This window comes from Amblyomma americanum, chromosome 5, assembly GCF_052857255.1.
Source record: "Amblyomma americanum isolate KBUSLIRL-KWMA chromosome 5, ASM5285725v1, whole genome shotgun sequence".
NCBI classification, from domain to species: domain Eukaryota; kingdom Metazoa; phylum Arthropoda; class Arachnida; order Ixodida; family Ixodidae; genus Amblyomma; species Amblyomma americanum.
The window spans coordinates 181,372,148-181,387,922 of record NC_135501.1 but is presented as its reverse complement, the minus strand read 5'-3'; the positions used below and the strand labels follow the sequence as shown (position 1 = coordinate 181,387,922).

The 15,775-nt window shown below is 48.2% G+C and overlaps 1 non-coding gene across 1 annotated transcript; it reads right to left on the bottom strand.

The window, feature by feature from the left end:
• Positions 1-12,600: 12,600 nt before the first annotated feature.
• On the bottom strand, positions 12,601-12,672 carry TRNAS-ACU (transfer RNA serine (anticodon ACU)). The gene has a single exon. It is a non-coding gene; the product is annotated as a tRNA-Ser (tRNA).
• Between the last annotated feature and the right edge of the window lie 3,103 nt (positions 12,673-15,775).

The window sequence follows — 15,775 nt, the reverse complement described above, 5'->3', positions numbered from 1 at the left end:
CCGTTCTTTGGCGGAAACACGATAAGGCTGCTGGCGGATAGGGCGAGCGTCGTCATACGTAATGATCCGGTGTTGCGTTAGGGGCGTTTGACGAACTTTCGACGAAGAAGCGAAACACTGTTTATACTCCAATAGCAAGTGCTCTAAGGCCAGGCGCTTTCCTTCGGGGAGGTTGCAGTTGATGTCGACATTCGGAACAGATTGGTCGTCAGTGGCGCGCGATGATTGGTCGTCAGGGGCCGCTGCCGCGAACGCAAAGCAGATCGGAACATCCACAACAGCTTCAGCGGTAGCGATCGCAGTTCCAGAGAAAAGGTGCCGGTGCTCTGGAGAAAAATTTGTAACAAGGATCGCAGACCGGCCAGCGCGAATTGTTAGTAAGCTTCGAGCGGCGCAGATGCCTTGAGTCAGGAGGAGCGAATGATTAGCCTCGGCGACTGCTTCAGCGTCGTGCAACTCAGCACAGGCGACTTCAATCAAAACACTGCTACGGGGCGGAAGTGTGACGCTGTCGGCGAAAACGCGAAGTGCGGCACTGCGTTGGCAGGAGTTGTCGAGTTCGGCGGCTTGCTCTGTGGAAAACATGACGATTCGGTTGCGCAGATCGATAATTGCTCCATACTCCCGCAGAAAGTCGATGCCGAGGATTAGGTCCCGAGAACACTCGCCCAGGACGATGCAGCTGACGACGAACGTGGACTTGCTGATCTGAACGCGAGCAGTGCACATACCCTTGGGCGTAACCAGATGACCGCCGGCAGTTCGAAGGTGCGCGCCAGGCCAAGGGGTAATCACTTTTTTTCAGAATGGTCGCCAGTTGTCCACTTAAGATCGAATAATCGGCCCCGGTATCAACTAATGCGCTTACTCTGCGACCATCGATAAGAACGGGTATTTCTAAAGAAACGCGGTTTTTTAACTCTGGTGATGGCGTCGGCGGGTTTTTGTCGGATTGTAGCGGCGACGACGGGAGGTCTTCAGCACAGCGCCCCCCAGCGACCTCGCCCCCGAAGGTCGCTGGTTTCAGTTTTCCCGACGAGGACTTGGCGATCGGCCCGGTGCCGCTCGCGAGAAGCCGGGAGGTGTCGGGGAAGAGCGCCTCGGTGAGGGTGAGCGCGACTGCCGCTGCACTCGGGATGGATTGCGCTGGTCCGCAAGGAATTCTTCAATTTCAGGGGGTCGTTCACCTTGACGGGGTCTCGGTGAGTCGGTGCGGAAGCCTTGGATGCCGATGCGTCGGTAATAACAATTTCGATAAAGATGACCTGGCTCTCCGCAGTGAAAACAGAGCGGTCGTCGGTTAGGTGTACGCCAAACGTCGGCCTTTCGGAGGGGTGCTCGACGATCCTCGAAGTACTGCACCGGTTGCACAGAGGGCCGCGGGGCTTGAGGCGTGGCGTGAATTGGTGGCGGCGAAGCGGGAGCCGGACGCCTTGCAACTTCGGCGTACGTCGGACGGTGGTAGTCCCCAGGCAGAGGTGGTACGTCGACCACAGGAACAGGGCCCCGGAACGCCTGTTGCACCTCCTCTCGTACAAGAGCGGAGATGGAACCGAGCGCAGGCTGCGACGGGCTACAAAATTTGTGAAGCTCCTCACGCACGATTGTGCGAATAAGTTCCCGCAAATCATCAGGATGCTGTCCGATGGTGGCAAACGATGATGTGACTGCAGCAGCATGCACGGGCCGGTCGTAACTGGCGCAATGCTGTTGCAGGACCTTCTCCATCGTTGTGGCTTCCGAAAGAAATGCAGCAACTGTAGATGGTGGGCTGCGCACGAGGCCTGCGAACAGCTGCTCTTTGACGCCTCTCATTAAGTGCCGAAGTTTCTTCTCTTCAGGCATGGCAGGATCAGCTCTCCTGAAGAGCCGCGTCATGTCCTCGACGTACATTTGTACGCTTTCGTTCGGTAGCTGGACGCGGGACTGGATTGCCCGCTCCGCTCTTTCGCGGCGATCCGCGCTGGTGTAGGCCTCCAGCAGGCGACGGCGAAACTCTCGCCAGGAAGTTAGAACTTCCTCACGGTTCTCAAATCACGTGCGGGCGCCATCCTCTAGGCTAAAGTAGACGTTTCTTAGTTTCGCGGCGTCGTCCCACTGGTTATAAGCAGCCACACGCTCGAAGTGAAGGAACCAGTCCTCCACGTCTTCTAAAAGGTCCCCGTGGAAGGCCTTGGGAACCCGCGGGGTCTGCAAGGTATAGTGGGCAGGTGTAGCACCCGCAGCTTGCGTGAGAATACCGGTGGCTGGTATCATGACTGTCGCGAGTGGTCCAAGCTCCGGTGAAAGTCCCTGCAGCCTCCGGCTGAAGCGGTGTACCGGGGTGTCAATCGGCGCAGGGCTGGCGGCACGGCTCCCTGGAGGGGTTTCTTGCATGGGATACTCGTACCCAGCAGGCTCCACCAAATTGTCACGGAGTTCTCACGGAGAGACGCTTCAACAGCTGGAGTCGGCAAGAGGAGACGGTAATGGCGGCCGATCCGCGATAGCACGATCGCAACCTCATCGTCTTCGCGGACAGCTTGCGCCACCTGGCAACACTAGGTGGCAATATATAACTGACACTCTAGACTTCTTCATTGCAGCGTTCATTGTTCCGTTCGGTAGGGCTTTCGCCTCGGCGTAGCGGGTCAGGTAGTCGGTCGCTATGATGATCCACTTATTTCCAGATGTTGACGTTGGAGAATGACCAAGCAAGTCCATGCCAATCTGCTGAAAGGGCCTTGAGGGAGGTTCAATGGGGCTCAGAAATCCTGCTGGTCGTGTGGGAGGAGTCTTTCGTCGCTGACAATCTCGGCAGGTTTTCACATAGTGTGCGACATCGGCAGATAGTCAGGGCCAGTAATACTTGTCTTGAATGCGGCGGAGGGTGCGAGCAAACCCGAGATGTCCAGCTGTCGGCTCGTCGTGTGAAGCCTGTAGAACTTCTTCGCGGAGACAAGTAGGTACAACAAGGAGGTAGGCTGTCTTTGCGCTCTTTATCTCGAAAGTTCGCTATCAGCTTTAAAATGAGCACGGCCGACAGCGGCCGGGATTCTGTTCGACGACCGCCGAGCACGCTTGTCGCTTCGCCGCCGCCGAGTGATTCAGTCCATTTTGGGTGCAAGTCAGCCCAATAAACCGTTCTTTTAGAAGACCCTTCCGTCCGTCTTCATCGCTGCTTCGACTGCCATCACCACTACGTTTAAAGCTGATAGCGAACTTTCGAGATAAAGAGCGCAAAGTAACTAGAACATTCCGGAACAACGTAGAATCATCTCTGCCTGGCTGCGATCAATCGATATATATCTAGTCGCGTCTTGCGTAGCAAACAAAGCGATAAAGTGATGTGGCGGCAGATTTGAAAAACGAACACACTGCAAATATTCGCGGCAATATTACAGCATGTGATCAGATTAACTCAGATCTGTCACTGCTGAAAGTTTTGCATTGTGTTTTAAACAGTGAAATGGGTTGTGGCGGCTGGCTGCCGTAGTAGCTTGCAGTGTTAGTTATTAACAGCACATGCATACACTACAGGGGTACACAGGTGGAAGCGCAATAATCAAACAAATCTGTTGCAAGTACATTGCTCCATCTTGAGAACACGAAGCAGCACGAAAAAACGGGGACAAAAAAGACACACATAAGACAGGACGACACATACCACAGACACATACGTGTCTTTTTTGTCCCCGTTTTTTCGTGCTGCTTCGTGTTCTCAAGATGGAGCAATAACAACTGGCCAAAACTTCGGTGCTTTTGCAAAGTACATTGCTGCTGCTCTCGTAGTAACACTCCACTCAGAATCACTGGCTGTTGCATGCTCACCAGGAACTGTTTGCTACAAGGCTTATATTTTTCATCTTTATGATGAACCAACTAGCCCAACTTCTTTTGCTTTCAGGAATGCAAGACTAAAAGCTTGTACTGCTTGACAAGGTACCAACAAGTTGCGGATTGGCAATGTGGCAAGACGTTTGCCAGTTATACACGAAAATTATAAGCAAACAGCAAGTGATTGAATAGCAGGCAATACGCAGACCATGTGACACAAACACAATAATGAAATAGGCAGTACAATGGCAATTAATCAGCAACATAAACAGCAGTGCTCAACAAGAATGAATCATAAAAATGGAAGGTTAGCTAATGCTGGCATTTTACTATTATCTGAGAGCAAAACTGTTTGAAGACAGATTTTTTTTACAGGAAGTAATGAAATCTTCATTATTAGTTCATTACAGGTGGTTGGATGTAGGTGAAGGTTTGTTTTCCATAAGGAGTACTAGTAGTTGGTACGAACCACTTCGTTTGGTAGCTTGACAAGAACTAATAATTAACAGTAGCAATATAATGCAAGACTATTTTCTGAAAGCCTGTCCACGACGGCGGCTTTTCGATGGAAGTGTAAAGCAAGACACTCGTGTACTGTGCAATGTCAGTGCATGTTAATGAACCCCAGGTGGTGAAAAATCCTGCGGCCCTCCACTACGGCATCACTCATAGCCCGAGCCGCTTTTGAACGTTAAACAACATAAACAAAACAAAACCAAATTTATGAAGCTCATGTAGGTTATGAAAATTACACTAGTTGTAACCCTCATAACCTTCACCTCAGTAGGGAGTATGCGTCATGTGCTTGCAATGTTAGCCAATTAAGGTGAGCCGAACCCAGAGTCTGCTCCTTCAATAATGTGTGCGTAGCTCTGTTCAGCGCTGTTCCCTCTTGGTAGAGGTGTCCTTAGCTGTTATTGAGTTTCCCACGTACTGGGTTCTAGCTCTAGGCAAGGTCCTTGGCCAGGGCGTTACTGATGGCCACACCTGACGTCTCTTCCAGGTTGCTTGTGCACACCGGCTGAGGCCGCCTTTCATCAGTGCTCTGAACCACACCAAACCAGCTTGAATCACAGTGGTCACTGAGCTGCTCACAAATGTGCAGCACACAGGCAGCACGGATCACATAACTGGCATTGTGGATGTCACACCCAAGGCCCTTCAGCACCATTCTAAAGCGTACCTTGACACGTCCAAAAGCATTTTCGACAACACGTCTGGCACTCGGCAGCCGGTAGTTAAATGTCTGTGAGGGGGACCCAGAGGCACCTGGAAGGAGAACAGCTTTCTCAGGGGCGTCTGTAAGAGGAAAGCTTGATCACCAAGAAGAATTGGGTCATCTTCCACACCTTTAATGACTTTTGTTTCTTGATGGAACAGATAACTAGCCAGAGTAGCTGGCAGTCGAGACTTCTGAAACACTGCCGCGTCATTGCTCCTACCGGGGCTTCCAACGTTCGTGCATAGGAACCTGTATGTGTGGTTGACGACAGCAAGTAGGATGACACTGTACCACTCCTTATAATTGTATTAGTCGGCAGCTTCTTGCTTTGGGAGGCACACCTCGATATGACAGCCATTCACTGCACCGACACCTTTAGAGAAACCACAGACAGCTGTGAATTTACACATGTGTGCGTAAAGCTCAGCTGGTGCAGGGAAATGCACAAATCGTGCTTCCAACTACTCCACTATTACGCCTCTAAATTCGTGCAATATTAACGCAACTGACGCAGTGCTCACGCCCAACAAGTTGGCAGCAGTCCGCTCTTCTGCTGATGTTGCGAGGCGGTACAAGTCGATTGCCACGCGTTTCTCCAGCGGAATAGCTTTCAGCATGTTGGTATCTTGCGGCCTCATGCTTCCACAAACAGCCACCATGTACCAGAATGTGCCGCGATAGTTCTCCCGCAGTCCGCTGTCCGGAAGGTGCGGAAGCGTGGTCTCGTACCACGAGTCTGGGCGCGGGTACGCCGACAGATTTCGCTCACGGACGAACAGGTGCGCCGCCGCGAAGAAAAAGAGCTTCGGCTGCCCCCGGCGTCGCTTCCTCGTCCCTTCAAGCATGACAATTTCAGCGCTCAGCGCCATCATCTGCTGCGCCACGAACACAGCCCAAAACCTAGCGTCGCCCTCATTCGCGACAGGCCTGCTAAAGGCCAGCATACGCTTGAAACACAAGACGTCCAAAGGATCTTAACTATACAAACAAAGGAATGGTGCACGGCACTCACTGTGAAAGAAAATTCACGAAAAATAAACAATGATATCAGTGAGCAGGCGAACAGTGATGCGTCGCAGTGAGCAGTCAGGGGAAAAGGAGGCCGAAGTAGCCAAACTAGAACGCGCAGTTGGCTATGAAGTCGACTGTGATCATTGTTTAGAACTTCTTTTTAGAGTTCGGCTAACGACAGCCACAAGCACAAAGAAAAAAGTTTTTAGGCCGGTCTTAGCACTAGAAACAACGTTTTTCCTCTTATGTGTTTTTGTCAACGTAGCCCTGTTTAATAATGCGCCTCAGTGGGCGACGTTTAAACTTCAGTGAGGCGAGTATCACATGATCTGTTTCGTCGCACTAACCAAGATGGCTAAACTGTGTGTAAGCGCGGCGAACTGCAGTTAACTCTAACCGTGGTTAACCGCCTTAACTGCAGTTAAGCTTAACAACGGTTAGGGCAGCCCATGTAAAGAGGGTATTAGGAGACAGGTGTCTCTACACATTCGTGGTCTCCTCCAGCAAAGGGTCTCTGGTACCAAACCAGCAGCTCGTTAAATACCCTTCGTATTCCCCAGATCACCGACTGGGGAATACTGTTCGAAGAATGATGTCCAATCAAACGTGCAGACGATGACACTCATGATACCGCCCACGGCACGGGAGGGGCTGATGCTCTCTCTGCTCGTCGATGGAAAGGGTATAAGACACGGCCAAGTTGTTGTCAACATAGCTGCCAGGTAGGAGTGCACTTGGGTCCGGAATGCGCCTACGTGGCGCAGGCATGCGCCCTCGTAGTACCGGCATGCGGCCTCGTGGTACAGGAATGTCAAGCCGTTTTTCAGCAGGAAGGTGAAAGACCTTGTACTTCCTCGCCTGCTGTCCCAAAACGCGGAACCTCTGTCGAAGGCGCAGCTCTCCGTCAGCTGTCAACCTCAGCGTGACTGATGAGGAAAACACTCCGTTCGTCGACCCGATGGCATGCTCGACCACGTGGGGACGCCATTGTCGCCGCTGCTTCTGCCACTGCTTCCGCGAACGCCAGGTAGCAGCGTTTTGTCAGAAGTCTCAATCGCCTTCACGATGGTTTTCTGGAAACCTGGTCGGGGAGTCAGCGTGTTTATTCACTTGGGCTGGAAGGCACGCCAGCCACTGTGTGCCCACAAATATTGTATTGGTACTTTATATCACTGTGACGGTGAGCGCCAAGTGTCTGTGAAAACACGAAAAAAGAAGATCCGAAAAATATTAAATTATTCAGAATACATAAAAGCGCCCACATTCTCAACAAGTAATCGCTCGCACTTTCAGTCATTGTAATTAAACTGCATTACAAGCACAGTAAGGATAGCTGTGTTACAAAGGAGAGTATCGAGAAAACTTATATAGCATACTGTGGTCATGCACGATATGTGCCATATGTAGAGGCCTAAGCACGGTACCAAAATAAACGAAAGTGGTTGAGACGTCTCGCGGTGAGAAAAAGTGCGTGCATTAATCTGCACTGAAAATGTGATTTTTTTTCTAGTAAACAGCTCAGTGGCAGGCGTTCATCCAAAAGGTGAGTAACTGTTCAAGACTGAAAGTTTGCACTGTGAAATACAAAATATTTTATTCGAAGATATTTACAATGTCAGTAATTAGTCGCTAGGTAAGAGTGATTAACGCCCATGCAAATAGGCCAGCTACTAATTATCTATCTATTTATCTGTCCGCGGGCATTTATACGCGCCGACCACCGGCTCCAGGGCGCTACTGATAGCTGCCCAGCGGTACTTTGATCTCCGCAGCTGCGAGTCTATCGTTAAATTTCTGGCTGCCGCCGATCCCTTCCGCTGCAGTGTACAGCAGGAAACGTCCATCCTTTTGAAAACTGAGCATGTTCATGAAGCTGCAGACATATTGAAGAACCCACACCGTAATTTGTGCATGCACTGAAACACGGCTCCAATGCATTGCTTCTGTGTTTTACAATTTGCTTGGTCTCTTGCACCGGTGACCATATTTGTGTTTGCACGTCTTTACATTTGAAAGCGCCAATTAATGCTTCAGAGCATTGTTGCTATTGCTAGTTCTCTGCATGAACACTTTTAGCACCTAATTGAGGTATGCAATTTAGCGAGAAGACTAAGTGTTTTTCAGGCGTGGAGTGCAACAGATGCATCGGCACGCTTTCCAAATGCAGCGGCGAGTATTCGTCGGTGCTGCACAATGAAGAACCTACAGTCGACGTGAGAAATATCCAACTGTGGACGAAAAGGACACGTGGCGGCAGATATACACAAGATTTATTGCTTGGCTTGAGCGCTCTGCCAGCGGCACTATGCGTTTCGTCGTCTTCCCAGACAGCAACATGGCGTAACCGCTTAAGTCCTTCTTACATCCCTAAGTCCTTGCTTATTTCTATGTCTCTCTTTTCTTTCCTAACGCAACGATCTGATTACCTTACTTATTGTAGCATTCTTATGCCTCCCAATGTAGTATTTTTCGACATATTTTTATTGAATACTTTGCGTTTACAGTTATTATGTGGGCTCATTAATGCTCGTTCTACTGAGGTGCGAAATGCCTTCTATCTGTTCTGTTTTTCAATTGCATTGTATTTTGATAAGGGAGTAATTACTTACGGGTACACACCCCAGAGCAGCCATACGGCTGTAAAAGAAAGCTGTAGAGCGTTCTCAGAAAGTTAAAGAGAAATTCTCCCTGCTCCGGGGTATAACAAGGAATTGTCGAGGAAAAATCGCTGACTAACGTGGCATGGCGTTGGAGACATCTTGGTGATCAGTTTACAGATGGAGGACCTCTTTTGTTTGTCTTTAGCCAGACCAAGGACCAATGATTCTGCTGTGACCTTCTTGGGAAACCTGTCGGTAAGCTTCGCTGTGGAATTTGTCTTCTTGTATTAAACCCGAGGTCTTAATGCCTGAAAGCATTTCTTCGCAGCAGAAAGTTTTTTTTTTCATTGTATTCTAGCTTCGTAGATTATAAAGGTTTAAAGAAATCAATTGTTGCCTCTAAATGAACTGCATGTCAACTCCGCGGCTCAACCCTATCTGAAGAATAATAAGACACGTCCAAGGTGCAATGCCTGGAACAAATGAACGCTACTTCGCAGTGGCGACTCTAATATTTTAATATCAGTGGTAGCGCGAAACAAATTGTCTCGAACGGCAGAGGCGTAGTTAGCGGTAGAAGTTGAAGAAGGAAACTGACATATGGAGGCATTTAGCCCAATGAAGGCAGCACTGTGAGACGCCCAGAATGTGTCTTAAAACCACTTAATGACATACGATATTAAAACAGGAAATGCGAGCTACTCCTTGGGCACGTATTATTTTCCCTCGAAAAGGTAGTGAATCTTAGGCGACATAAACGACCAGTATTACATACACGCACTCCGGCTAGGAACGCATTTCAGTGTTTTCTTTTTTTTCGCAGCGATGGTCTGGTGCTAAGGCCTTTGTTCGCCGCAGTTCTTTGTGCAAATAGGGCTCCATTTACGTCAGAAATTGTTTTATTTTGTTCCTGCTTACTTTCCTTCTTTTCCCTAGCGTCGGGTATCCCACCAGATGATAAAGCGGTCACCACATTTGGTCAGCACATACCTACCGGTCTACTCTTTATTTCCTACTTCTCTCGACACTTTTTTAGATTTGTGGCAGGGTGTACGTGAGTGTTTAAAAGGAGTGCTCACTGCCGAGTACGCTTGCCTCGTGTTTGTTGTCGAAGTATGCGCCTTGCAGCATAGAGTAAGGCCTAAGTTTCAGCTGCCTTTCGAAGCTATTCTGCGTGATCATTGCCAAAATGTAGGTATTCATCTTCACTGACACACAGTGGGGCATAAAACCTGGATAGTATGTACTGTTTGAGCAGATGTGTGGTGCGAGAACAACACGCAAAGCAGAAAACCTAACCCATAACTCACATTCAACAAGTTAAACAGAAACGTTCTTATCGGAAAATCGATGTGGGTTAGGGCAAATCTTGACGGGCCGTATGGTAAACAGAGCATATTAGTATACAGCCGCACAATAAAGTACATTTCTCTGCCATGAGGTGATTGTTTCGTCTCTAACTCATACATGGGTTAAGCGGAAGGCCGCAGTAGAGAGCTTTGGATTAATTTATGCTAGGAAAGACGTAGGAGGACAAAACCACTACCACGGAAACAGGGAGAGTACGGGATGAGTGCGTAAATATGCATTGACAAGCGCAGCTACAAGTAGCTCTTAATTTATACTACCCGGGTTTCTTAATCCTAGACTGACTTCGCACAGCACTTGGGGAGTTTTGTGTTTCGTTTCTATTAAAATTCAGACGCCATGGCCGGGCTCATGTGCGCTTTCCTAGATTCACTAGCCGAATGCCTAAGATAATGAGCCACCGCTCCGGATAGTGTTTTAAGCAACAGTTATCGGTACCTCTCCGCACGTCTTTTATTCAGAGAAACAGTAGGTTCCCCCTTATATAAGTCGTAGTTTTATGGCCTAGCGGAACTTAGTGTCACACTCTTTCCAGGAATGTATTGTGAACGTATCAGTAGCGAAGCTTGCTACTGACCCGAAGGTATCTAATGAGCTGTTTGCACTGCGAAATACTGCCGTATCTACTCTCATAATCAGCTAGACGTTGCCCACAGACCTGGTAGCAGTGGTGTCGTCAGCTATGTTGTTTTCCAGTTTTGTTGTTAGGTATGATTGAGCTGAGGAGATGGTTTGGACTCACAGTGATTTCGTTTCTAATAGTATTCGAAATGCGTGCTCCTGAAAGAGATCTCGGAGGAGTTGGTTTCGCGATAGCAAAGCGAGATAGTCGGATCGCCATTCCCACCTGGCACAGATCCCGCTTGGTAGAAAGAAAAAATTAACCAACAAACAAAGAGAGAAGGGACGGAAGTGACTTAAATTTAGCTTTGCTAGAAATTTAAGACGGGCAACAAACTCCAGTCCATCAACCTGGCGTAGTGGACCCCAAAGAAAGCAAAACGTTGCAGCTGGCGGCACCGGCTATTGGAGGAGGAGGTTCAACAGAGATCAGGACACGTTTGATATCAGTAGCTAATGCATTCAGCTTTTTTTTGGTGGATTTTATTTGTCTGATTACCATGGTAACGGGGTAATGACAGACGCAACCATTTCATCAATAGAAAATTGCTAGCTTCTGTATGATTATGACACAATACACGAGGACTAATAAAAGAGGAGCTATAATTGCATTCGTGGTGCCTAAGTAACGGGAAGTGAGGGATTAAAAAAAAGATCGTAAGACGCTTTGAAAATACATGTAATGCTTTTGGCAGTTATGCTGATCGAAAAAGTATGATTTCTTATTAATCTTAAATTATTGAGTTGCGTGATCAGTTAACAGCTTCAAACTAGAACTTCGTGCTTGAATGAAAGAAATCAACAGTGAAATAACATTTTCAGTAGTAAGTTTATTGGTAACGTTTGACCATACATTTCACAAACCGCACTAAATTAGAGACCTTAGTTGTTCTCTGAATCTGATTTATATTTGGGAGATTTGGAGAGAATAAACTAGTAGTGTCCTATGATTACCTTTCAAAACAAATTGTGTGATATATTGCCCCCATTTATTTGGGTTCTTTTGCCTCTTCAACTACATCAGCCTACCACACTATCATATAGAGTACAGATGGCCTAATAACTGTACTTTCATAGTCTTCAGAGAGCACCTCTTTATCAAAACTAGAGCAGTTGTAATCCATTAGACACTCTAACCATTGTGAAGTTACGACAGAACTAATTACGGCGAAGTACACATTTGTCCGCATCGTCGCAGAAAAGCGAAAGCGGAATGAAGGTGCAGTTCTTCCATCAACTTTAATACATCAACGCTTCTCGTATCAAGGGTATAAAAGCAGCGACAGGCGACTGCAATCCAAATTTTAAACTTTTTATTAGACCTCTGCAGACAGTCGCCTTCCATGCGTGAAGCGCGAAGTTTAATCCCCAGTACCGCCAGGTGCCCACCGGAGAATAGCATCACGCTTTTCGATGGCCTGATGCTTAGCTATGCTAGAGTGAAACGCTTGGTGAATGGGTCATTGACACTACCCTTGGTAGATCGAAAAACTGAGCCATCCCGGTGTTTGGCCAAAGCTGCCTTTGGGCCGTAAAATCCAGTGCGATCATCGCCGTTGTCTTGCATTTTATTCATTTCGGTTATTATGATCACAAAGTGAAGATAACTCTTGCATGTCGCATCGCGATGCCCTTTTCATCACTAAGCAAGTGGTATCATTTGTAGCCCGTTTTTTTTTGTTGGGGCAGAAATGGATAACTTACGCACATTCCTGCATCTGTAGTTGAAATAATAATTGGTTTTTAGGTAAAAGAAATGGCGCAGTATCTGTCTCATATATCGTTGGACACCTGAACCGCGCCGTAAGGGAAGAGATAAAGAGGGAGTGAAAGAAGAAAGGAAGATAGAGGTGCCGTAGTGGAGGGCTCCAGCATAATTTCGACCAACTGAGGACCTTTAACGTGCACTGACATCGCACAGCACACGGGCGCCTTAGCGTTTTGCCTCCATAAAAACGCAGCCGCCGCGGTCGGGTTCGAACCCGGGAACTCCGGATCAGTAGCCCAGCGCCCTAACCACTGAGCCACCGCGGCGGGTGAGTCAGAAATACATTCAAGATGTCTCATTGTCAACTTTTACCTGATCTCCCAAAAATGCCTTTTCTTTGTGAATGGCTTGGAAGCAGTTATAATTTGCACAACAGATGCAGGATTGCCCCACAGAGATCCATTGTTGCCGGACAGTATGGAGAGTGCGCTTGACAGCCTTTGCGCGGTGAGGAAAACGTGATTCCGATACGACGTGCATGTATGTCTAACATTTACTCTGGCATAATGATTTGTGACGTCAATAGAATGCCTGTAAAAAGGCGTTTCAAACCGTTTTAAACTCACACTAGGATAGTTTCGGTTTTCTCGGGTTTAATGTGCCAAGGCGACAAAAGTTTCGAGGGACGCCGAAGCGGAGGGCTGCGGGTGACTTCGACCGCCTCATATTTGTTCGCGTGCCTGACATTGCACAATACAAGGGCCTCTATCATTTTGTCTCCATCGAAATGTCACTGGCACGGACGGGATCGAGCAAGTGGTTTTCGGGCCAGCAGCCGAGCACCATAGCCCCCGAACCACCGCTGCGGCTTAAACTCACGCTAGTGCTGTGTGTCGTCTCTTTTTTTTTCGAGTTCTGGTTTCCAGTAGGGTAGTTTTTATTTCGAAATGTTTCACTAGTTAGCTCCTTTTTATCCTTATCACTTCTGACATCCTGACCATGTTGTCATACGACTGACAAGAAGGGTCCATCAAGAATTATCCGCAGTTCCATTTTTCCGACAATCTCTTGGCACTCGGCAAAAGAAGCAAAAATCATCAACCTTTTATTAAGAAAGAAGATCCAGGCGGCTTGGGCGCTTTCGTCAGCGGTGTGTGTAGCGCAGAACCCCAGTTCCATGCTTTGCATGCGGGCAGCGACAAAATAAGCTAATCACGCACAACCCGAGAGACCAGCGGTCGTTTTTACGTATGCACTGCGATGGGCGAGCAATGTATTTTTGTTTCATTTTAAAGCCCCACAGTAGTGATTGTGCTTGCCTCTGTGGAGATGTTAGGAGGAGAGATGTGAGCTAAAATCAGAATATCAGCCGATAGAAGCATTATGAGGCGACAAATTTCAACACTGCCATCAAACCTGGCGACCAGAGTTGAGATACGTTGAAAACAAGTCTGAGCTATGCTGATAATATAAAACTAGTTGCCACGTGCATTTTAACGACATAGCGTTATTACTCGTCAAATGTTTAGGGGAATACCCCAAGGCGGAGTAGATTTGTAGTAAGGGAGTAATTACTCATAGGCACACACCCGGGCGCAGCCATACGGCTACAAAGGATAGCTATACAGCTTCCTCAGAAACTTTGTAGTTGTAGAAAAATTCTTAAGCCTGCTGTCCCGGTGAACGCAGTTGCTACAGTGACTGCTCCGGTGAAGCGGTGGCACCGGGTTCGAACTCCGGACCAGGACGAATTTTACATGAACTACGAAGTTTCTGAGAAAGCTGTATAGCTCTCCTTAGTAGCCGTGTGCCTGTGCTCTGGTGGATGTCAATTGGTAATTACTCCTTTATTAGCGTTAGTGCTCGCGTTCTGCAGAAAATCCTGTGCCGGCGGCGTTGTGAGCGAAAATACAGCTGTCCCACTCGCCACCTAGCCACGTGCTCTTGTGACATCATCACAGCCTGCCCATTGTGCTTGGTGCCAACCTGCCCACTGCAATGTGAGAGAACTGCGCACAGTGTTAGTGTACAGTGAAGTTAAAGGTACGGTTCCAAGAGGTTGCTCGGGAGGAGAAACCTGGACTTCACAGGTGCCATTGTTTGAGACAGCCACCTCCAGGGGCAGTGGCGAACAGCTGCACTACTGCGCCAGGAGAGGTATCAGGACAACCAGCGATCGATTAATGTAAAGTAGCGAATGGCCAATTCTGCATGTATGGGTTTTGCCCAATAAGGCTAACCTTATGGCGGATGTTATGTGCCCTCTCCAGTTAATTTTAATTCTTCAGCGTTAAGGAGCCGGTGTCCAAGAAAACCCGGAGTCCTCATTGGCGTCAGCGTTGTTGACCGTGAGTGAAAGATACAAAGAAAACCCCTGGAGAATCAACCTATGTTGCAGGTGAAACACCAAGGTCACGTGACATTGCGGTGTCATTGCAACCTGCCCAACAGATTGTGAGCAAACGGGCAGATAAATTAATGACTGGTCGCGGGAGGTCGCTCAGGCAGAGCAACCTGAGTCGCAAATGCCTCCCCAGTGGCAGCCTCTGCAATCGCAGGGCAGTTGCGCATGAGTTTACTCGCTGCACCACTGCGCCAGTGCCCGTAAGGAGATTCACAGGAATGATGTACGAATGAAAAGTAGAGAATGTCAAATTCCTTATTTATGGCCGTTAACTTATAACCGCTATCGCAACATGCTCTTAAGGCGGAGCTTAAGTGCCCTCCCGAATTTTTTCATGCGGGCATCTGCTGACGTTTATTTGTGAGTTTCAAAGGCGCACAACACTGCTAAAGAACAGCAAACATAAAAGAAAACACCTCGTCTCACTGTGCACGGAATCTGAAAATTTTATTCGTACATATAACTCGCTGTCATTACGGCATGCAAGATAGAAAACATTTACATAAGGAATACGAAGTAACAAGGCGCATCGCCTTCCGATTGATTCGCTCAAGCTAGAGGCGTTAAGCCGCATGTAGGAATATGGCCTACCACAGTCCTGCCCAGTAGAGGACCTACACGCATGCAGCAAAATCAATGCCCTACAGGATATGGCAGAGCAGCAATTGCAAGCCCAGCGTGTTCGTCTCTCCACAACGGCGGCTGGCCGTCAGATCCTGCGGGCATTAGGCTACAACACTGACAAATTAGAGCTGCTGTCGTCTCCTGCCCCACCATGGGAACTAATCGATTTAGTAGAGGGTATGCCACTACCAAAGAACATGAGTTCAGCTAATCCCCAAAGGCGCAAAGCTGCCGCTAAACGTCACGAGAAGATGTCATACAAGCTAGCCCAGGAAGGGGCTATCCAACTATATACAGACGCCGCTCAGTTTCAACTTTGCGCCGCAATAGCTTGTCACGACTCTGAGTCAGGTACCACAATAGTTGAACGGCTCTCCGAGGAACACACTGTCACTAATCTC